Raw genomic sequence first — 9227 nt, 5'->3', positions numbered from 1 at the left:
TCCCTCAGTCACAGTAGCCAGACTTCAAGGCACATTCACTTGTGCTACTTACTGAACAGCATACATATAGAATATATCTATCATGGCAGAAAGTTCTGTTGAACAGCACTCTACTAGAAGATAAGCTTGATGGAACAGAAGTGGTTAGGAAACCCCTGCAATGCTGGAGAAAATTGAATATATTTAATAAGTAGAATACATTGTATTCAACATTGAAATTATTATTCATATTTGGAAATAAAACTAAACAAAGGAAAGAATCAAGATGAAATGTTGCTCTGTAAATGGCATGCACTTTATAAGGATTACATAATATCTTTTTCAATAGAAAGAATACAGAGAACAATAATAGAAAATAGAATAGAAATAATTGACTTCTATAGCTTAGGAGCAATAGGTGGGAGATAATATATGTCATTTAAATCTGATAACTCAAAAAAATAAATCTGATAACTCAAATAGTGGAATATCTAGTATATAAAAGGTAAACATTAAGGTAATCTCACTGAATCAAGTTGGGTGAGAAGGAGAAGTAGAGATAAAGAGTTAACGAGTTTAGTTTGTTTTGGGATCCCTGGGTGGCTCAGCAGTTTGGTACCTGCCTTCAGCCCCAGGCCTGATCCTGGAGTCCTGGGATCGAGTCCCACGTTGGGCTCCCTGCATGGAACCTGCTTCTCCCTCTGCCTGTGTCTCTGCCTCTCTCTCTATCTGTGTCTCTCATGAATAAATAAATAAAATCTTTAAAAAAAAACAAATTTAGGGGAGGGGCAAGATGGCGGAAGAGCAGGGTCCCCAGGTCACCTGTCCCCACCAAATTACCTAGATAACCTTCAAACCATCCTGAAAATCTACGAATTCGGCCTGAGATGTAAAGAGAGACCAGCTGGAACGCCACAGTGAGAAGAGTCCGCGCTTCCATCGAGGTAGGAAGACGGGGAAAAAGAAATAAAGGAACAAAAGGCCTCCGAGGGGGAGGGGCCCCGCGAGGAGCCGGGCTGAGGCCGGGGCGAGTGTCCCCAGGACAGGAGAGCCCCGTCCCGGAGGAGCAGGAGCTGCACCAACCTTCCCGGGCGGAAAGGGGCCCGCAGGGAGGTGGAGCAGGACCCAGGAGGGCGGGGATGCCCTCGGGCTCCCGGGGACACTAACAGACACCTGCGCCCCGGGAGAGCCCCACACCCCGCGGCCGAGCTCCCTAAGGGCTGCAGCGCGCACGGAGGGACTGACCGGAGCAGCTCGGAGGGGCTCGGGAGCGGCTCCAGGGAGGGGGCTGCGGGGCGGGAGCGCGAATCCCACAGCGCAGGCCCCGGAGCACAGGGCGCCGGGACACAGCCCAGGATCCGGCCTCCCCCGGGACACGCAGAGGCCGGGAGGGCCCAGGACAGCGAGGACGCTCCTGCCCCGAGCTGAGCACATCAGCGGCCCCGCCCCGGAGCCTCCAGGCCCCGCAGACGGAGAGCCGAGAGCCCCGAGCCCCGTAGTTCCTGCGGAGGCTGAATCCAGGCTTCCAGAGTTGCCATAGCAACTGCGACTGTTCCTCCTGGGGCCCCACGGGGTAAACAACCCCCGCTGAGCCCTGCAGCAGGCAGGGGCAGAGCAGCTCCCCCAAGTGCTAACACCTGAAAATTAGCGCAACAGGCCCCTCCCCCAGAAGACCAGCCAGAGGGACCAGTGATACTCCCCCGTGTTCCAATACAACTTGTTTTTGGCCACTCTGCACTGAGCAAAATGACTAGAAGGAAAACCTCACTTCAAAAGAAAGAATCAGACACAGCCCTCTCTCCCACAGAGTTACAAAATCTGGATTACACTTCAATGTCAGAAAGCCAATTCAGAAGCACCATTATACAGCTACTGGTGGCTCTAGAATAAAGCATTAAGGCCTCACGAGACTTCATGACTGCAGAATTTAGATCCAATCAGGCAGAAATTAAAAATCAATTGAATGAGATGCAATCCAAACTAGAAGTCCTAACGACGAGGGTTAACGAGGTGGAAGAACGAGTGAGTGACATAGAAGACAAGTTAATGGCAAAGAGGGAAACTGAGGAAAAAAGAGACGATCAATTAAGGGACCATGAAGACAGATTAAGGCAAATAAATGACACTCTAAGGAAGAAAAACCTACGTTTAATTGGGGTTCCCGAGGGCGCCGAAAGGGCCAGAGGGCCAGAATATGTATTTGAACAAATCCTAGCTGAAAACTTTCCCAATCTAGGAAGGGAAACAGGCATTCAGATCCAGGAAATAGAGAGATCCCCCCCTAAAATCAATACAAACCGTTCAACACCTCGACATCTAATAGTGAAGCTTGCAAATTCCAAAGATAAAGAGAAGATCCTTAAAGCAGCAAGAGACAAGAAGTCCCTGACTTTCATGGGGAGGAATATTAGGGTAACAGCAGACCTCTCCACAGAGACGTGGCAGGCCAGAAAGGGCTGGCAGGATATATTCAGGGTCCTAAATGAGAAGAACATGCAACCAAGAATACTTTATCCAGCAAGGCTCTCATTCAAAATGGAAGGAGAGATAAAGAGCTTCCAAGACAGGCAGGAACTGAAAGAATATGTGACCTCCAAACCAGCTCTGCAAGAAATTTTAAGGGGGACTCTTAAAACTCCCCTTTAAGAAGAAGTTCAAGTAACTCTGAACGTGAATGGGCTTAATGACCCCATCAAAAGGCGCAGAGTTTCAGACTGGATAAAAAAACAGGACCCATCTATTTGCTGTCTACAAGAGACTCATTTTAGACAGAAGGACACCTACAACCTGAAAATAAAAGGTTGGAGAACCATTTACCATTCAAATGGTTCTCAAAATATACCCTAAAAACTACAGAACACTTCTGAAAGAAATTGAGGAAGACACAAAGAGATGGAAAAATATTCCATGCTCATGGATTGGCAGAATTAATATTGTGAAAATGTCAATGTTACCCAGGGCAATTTACACGTTTAATGCAATCCCTATCAAAATACCATGGACTTTCTTCAGAGACTTAGAACAAATTATTTTAAGATTTGTGTGGAATCAGAAAAGACCCCAAACAGCCAGGGGCATTTTAAAAAAAAGAAAACCATATCTGGGGGCATCACAATGCCAGATTTCAGGTTGTACTACAAAGCTGTGTTCATCAAGACAGTGTGGTACTGGCACAAAAACAGACATATAGATCAATGGAACAGAACAGAGAACCCAGAAGTGGACCCTGAACTTTATGCTCAACTAATATACGATAAAGGAGGAAAGACGATCCACTAGAAGAAAGACAGTCTCTTCAATAAATGGTGCTGGGAAAATTGGACATCCACATGCAGAAGAATGAAACTGGACCACTCTCTTGCACCATACACAAAGATAAACTCAAAATAGATGAAAGATCTAAATGTGAGACAAGATTCCATCAAAATCCCAGAGAAGAACTCAGGCAACACCCTTTTTGAACTTGGCCACAGTAACCGGAGAAGGACAAACAGTGTATGTTCTCATTCATTTGGGGAATATGAATAATAGCGAAAGGGAATATAAGGGAAGGGAGAAGAAATGTGTGAGAAATATCAGAAAGGGAGACAGAACATAAAGACTTCTAACTCTGGGAAATGAACTAGGGGTGGTGGAGGGGGAGGAGGGTGGGGGGTGGGGGTGAATGGGTGACGGGCACTGAGGGGTACACTTGACGGGATGAGCACTGGGTGTTATTCTGTATGTTGGTAAATTGAACACAAATAAAAATTAATTTATAAAAAAAAAACAAACAAATTTAGTTTGTTTTGCTTATACTATGGAATTAATAGACAGTATCTTAAAAAGAGGCAAAATAAATTACATTACAGTATAAATGTAATCTCTGGAATAAAAATGGGAAATTTAGTTAGTTAGTTAGTTAGTTAGTTAGTTAGTTAGTTAGTTATTAGTCTCATTTTATTCTTTTGGTAATCTCTTCCAGAGTTAACTACTTCCATCTGTAGGTGATGAAACATAAGGAATCCACTTCATGTTGGTCCCACTATGAGCATGGTCTTTCCCTTTACTTGAACTTAGAATTAAGACTTCTGGTTCTTGTTTTTTATATTCTAGTCCCATAAATAGCTTTCACTGTACAAGTTATCTGCAGGCGGTCTTATGCTTTCTAGCAGTAGTCTACAATAAGGCTCTAGCTTCTTCAGGACACTACACAAGATGGATTTAAAAATGTATAAAACTAAAAATAAATAAATAAATAAATTTAATTTAAAAATAAAAAAATAAAAATGTGTAAAACTAACAGGCATTCTCTCAAATGAGTTTAAATGCATTTCATTTTTAGACAACCTATGTGACATGGTTTTTTTTTCCCTTAAAAACAATGCCTCCACTCCAAATAAATCAAGGTCAAAATAAATAAAGAGCTCATGATGACATCAGTCCCAAGTCCTGGTGTTGTGTGGATGAAGAGCAGCAGCCATAGGACATCAGGTGATACATCCAAAGTAACAGTCAAGTTCATTAACATTTTTTCATTTCTAAACCATCCTTAAAGAAAACCATATATGGGGTCACACCATCCTCACAGTAGTCCAGTAGTGCAACCATGACGTCTGGATTCATGTTTTCACCAATAAAGAACTCGTAGTTTTTGAAATTAGCAAGGATGTGCTTGATTTGTTCTGCAGCCCCTCTCATAAAGGGCTTTACTCTTTCTGGCCTCTGTTCTTCAAGTTTGCCTTTGATTGATTTCATATCATCTTTGATGCACTTCTTGTTGGCTTCTTTTGTGAAGCTGGTTTCCTGCAAGTGATGGTTCCTGACAATATCAACACCAGTGATTACTGTGCTTTTGGTACCTTCGCCCTCCCGGCCTTCAGCAGAGGCATTTCCACCAATGAACAAGTCATCAATGTTACCCCCTGTCCTACTGACCATCTTCTCCTCCACCTCCAAGGAGAGCCTGTCCGCGATCTCTCGGATCTTGTAGATGTCGGAGAACACCTCATCTCATCATGGCTGATGAGGCCCGGGTAGATGATCATGACCATGGCTAGAGGGAGACGAGGGCGGCGCTGGCTTAGGAGCCAGGAGCTCTGAGCTAGCGCGCAGCAGCAGAGCGGCACTTGGGGGGGGGGGGGCGGGTAGGAAGCTCGGAAACTTATTAAAGATTAGAACTCACATCATCATAACGAAAAACAAACACATAAAATTTAAAAATTTAGAGAAAGTGAGAGTAATATTTACATATATGCTGATTATATCAATGATGTAAATAAGAATGGCTCACCTATTAGAATTATTTCCAGGTTGTCTTCCAAAGCAAAAACCAATTCTATGCTATAGTCATAGCTGATTAGGAAATATTGAGTATAAACAAGTGACCAAAAGTACATAGGTGACTCCAAACAAAAGGAAAGTGGAGTTTTCTCTTATCAGGCTAGATTTCAGGGCAAAACACTGAATGGAACAAGCTACCATTCACAAAAATGTTATAACACGCGTGCACGTGTTTGTATACCAAATAGAATGTAATCTTTAAAGAGTGAATGATCTCAGTGCTAATTAAAATGTTCAAAATACATAAAAAAGTAAGAAAACTTCAAAGTGATTTCTATGAAATGAGTATAATTGATACCAAGACTTTTTAATTATTGGAAGCAATTGTTACTTTGGTGATTACATTGCAAGGATGGCAAAGAGATTTCTCTCATTGGAGCACCTTCAATATATTGGCAATGGTGATGGAAATTTTGTGTTGAGAAGGATTCTGAGAGTATATCTAGGCATAGTGAATATCTTCATCAAGTGATATTTTCATCAGGAAAAAAGTAAGCTATCTTTGGTCAGATAATTATAATTCCCTACTTATAAAAAAACAAAAAACAAAAAACAAAAACAAAAACAAAAACCTGGAGCAGCGCGGGTGGCTCAGTGGTTTAGCGCTGTCTTCAGCCCAGGGCCTGATCCTGGGGACTGGGGATTGAGTCCCACGTCTGGCTTCCTGCATGGAGCCTGCTTCTCCCTCTCCCTGTGTCTCTGCCTCTCTGTGTCTCTCATGAGTAAATAAATAAAATCTTAAAAAAAAAAGATTTACCTACTTTAATTTTACTGAATTCTAGTCCTGAATTAGGAATTGATACAGTTTAATGAATAAGCAAGTCATGTATAGCACATTTAGCAAAACTACCAAATTTGGATTTCAGTGTGGGTTTATATACATACTGGACTAACTGCTTTTAAAAGTTCTATTCCGTTATAATCACTTGGACATACTACCAGAGTTTAAAAAGATGAAACATTTGATACTGGTTAAGAATACAAAATCTGAAATACAAGCCCTGCTATTTAAGCCTCCCTTTACTGGCTATGGAACCTTGGACACGTTACCACTCTGCCTCAGTTTCCTCACTGCACAGTAGGGATTATAATAATATTTATATCACAGAGTTGTAGGAAGATTAAAATGAGTTAATATTTATTATGTTCCTAAAATAATGCCTGATATACTAAATACTATATAAATGTCTGTGAATAAGATGTGGGGCACAAAACTGAATCCTTACCCTCACAAAGATAGCTATTTTGTCTCACACTTCATTACATCAACATTTTCTGTGTCAAACAATCACAGGTAACTATCATAGAGAAAGGTAAAGGTATTTATAAATTAAACAATTTGAGAAAAGTATTATTTTTGTTATTGATTACACATAGAAACATAATGCAGGTTCATTTGTTCAATAACAAAGTTATTTGATGAAATACTTCTACAAAACATAATTTATCAATGAGGGTTACTGAAGTCCTGGAAGCCTTTCACAATACATTTTAGCCTACGCATATTATATCTGTTAAAATTTTAATCCTGGCATAAAATTAGCCCTATATGTGGACAAATGCCTTTAGCAAGATTGAATAAATTAATTTTAGAATAATATTATTTTCCCAGCTGTTTAAGAGCCACACATATTGCCTATGGAATATCATTTTCCAATGCATTTTACAAGACTGTAGATACACACATAATTTTAGTTGAAATTTAGTTTTACTAATTTTCCTTACTGTTCAATGACAAAGTATGAGGTGTTATTAATATATTCTAATACTCTATCACAGTGATCAAAATATAAGGAAGTAATTTATAAAACTTATCCCTATTGTCTGAGATAAAGGAAATTATCAGGAAAAAGTACACATAATAACAACCTAGAGATGTTGACTTAAGTTGTCCTTTCAATAAAAGGATCTCTTAATTTTTTTGTATTTTATTATAGTTCATGAAAAATATCTGTATTACTGCTTTTAAAAAAGTGTGAATGAATACCTAGCATTATTTCATCCCCTTCTCATGACTAGAAATTAATTCAAAATTATTTTTGTATGACCATCCCTCATTTCCCAGTGAAGTTACTGAACCTAGATTCCTTGGTTCATCCTTAGCTATACAGCTTTCACTTAAACTTCTTTTATTATTATCCAATTGACAACCAGAATCTCTCGTTTCCTATAGGGTTTCTCCTGTTTAATTAAGTGATTTAATAGTCCACACTGAAAAGCTTCTGCCTCACTCTGTTTTCATTAAAGAAACATTTCCTGATTGTCAATTGTATCAAGGAATATGAGGAAGGCATTTTTAAAAAGCCCCATAGTGATATCGGGAAGAGAAATACACATCAGTGAAACACTAGAGACCAATTAAAAGGCAACAAATCAGTAAGCCCATGATTATGTGGTATAATCAATATGCATGAGTATCAGGAGAATGAAAAATTAGGGAAAATAAGTCTGGGATGTAATTAGGCCTAATTACATTCTCTGATAATAAGCCTGATTGTCCGGTGGTGATTTTACATTTATTGTTTGAGGTCGTGAGGATATGGTTTACCCATTATTCATTCCATGCAGTAAAGACATTGCTGCAAAGGATTGCCTTAGTCACCTAGAGAGTGCTCTTGATATTATTTCTCTCCCTGTGGCTAGTAATTGATATATTTTTGAGTTTTGAGTAAATGCTTTTGTATGTCCCTGTTATACATTTTTTAATTACAAATAGAGATCATGTACACATAAGATCATTATGAGCATTATAGATTTAAATAGTTAGCCATTTTTATCTTTTCATTTTAACTTTGAACTAGAACAACACAGATTAAAATGTATTTTTCTCATTAAATACAAACAGTAATGGAGGACCAAGAACTGATTCTCATACATAAAGAAGAAAATCAATAAAATCTCATTACCTTTAGTACCTTTTAATTTTTGTCAAATAAGTAATATACTTAGATTATAATAAACAAAAAAAAGTTTAAAGTAAGCCAAAATTTCCAGTCTTGTCTTCCCCTTCAAAAAATAGGATTCCATGTGAATCTAACTTTCCAGAGTAAGGGCATTATTAACATGTAGTAACAATCCACAGGTGAAAACATGCACAAATCATAGATGTACTTTCATATTACATGTATTGCACATACAGATTTGCAACTTTTGAAAAACTGCATATGAATATGTATAAGATGATCTGATTTTAAAAGCTCTGTCCCATTTTATTTAATGAAACTACCACCATTAATTGAACAAATTGAATAAATTTGCTATTTACGAACACTGGTTGTTCCATGGTCTTTTTGATTATGACAAAGAGCTACTTGTTAACATTTTTATCCTATATCCTTCAATATTTATTTAGGTGTATTTATTAACAAAATATATGTAAATATATCTGTATCTCTATCTGCCCTGAAGTAAACGTGTTTGGTTAATGAGAAAGCAAAGTTAGGTGTTCTTTTGTTTGTATTTTCCCAAATATTTCTTTGAAAAAAGAATATAATTTTGTACTTCTGCCAATAATGTCTAGTGGCTTGTTTTGTCTTATTATATATTTTAAGTTATTTTAACATTTTATTTAGGTGAAGAATAATACCTCTTTGTTATTTTATTTTGCATTATTTAATTACGATGAGATTCAAAACCTTTCAAATTCATTGTCCATTTATATTTTGCTTTTTCTTAACCCATTTATATATTGAGTTTCAGTCCTTATTGATTTATAAGCACTTTTTGTATGTTAAACAAATTTAGCCACTTAGCTTTCATATTTTTCTCAGGTTCTTATTTGTCTTAAACTTTTCTGTTAATTATTTTATTTGAAAAAATTTAACTTGTATAATCAAATTTGGAAGCAGTTCATTTTTAGAAATAACATTTTCCCTTACAAGCTATACTATAGCTTCATTATAGCCTTAAGCTGTACCATAAACAAT

General features: G+C 38.3%; 1 pseudogene; it reads right to left on the bottom strand.

Annotated features, from left to right (window-relative positions):
* Positions 1-4482: 4482 nt before the first annotated feature.
* LOC129513015 (translationally-controlled tumor protein-like) lies at positions 4483-5006 on the bottom strand (annotated as a pseudogene).
* Positions 5007-9227: the final 4221 nt, after the last annotated feature.

Source organism: Nyctereutes procyonoides, unplaced genomic scaffold (assembly GCF_905146905.1).
Source record: "Nyctereutes procyonoides isolate TBG_1078 unplaced genomic scaffold, NYPRO_anot_genome, whole genome shotgun sequence".
Taxonomy (NCBI): Eukaryota; Metazoa; Chordata; class Mammalia; order Carnivora; family Canidae; genus Nyctereutes; species Nyctereutes procyonoides.
This window is presented reverse-complemented; position numbering and strand designations above follow the sequence as displayed.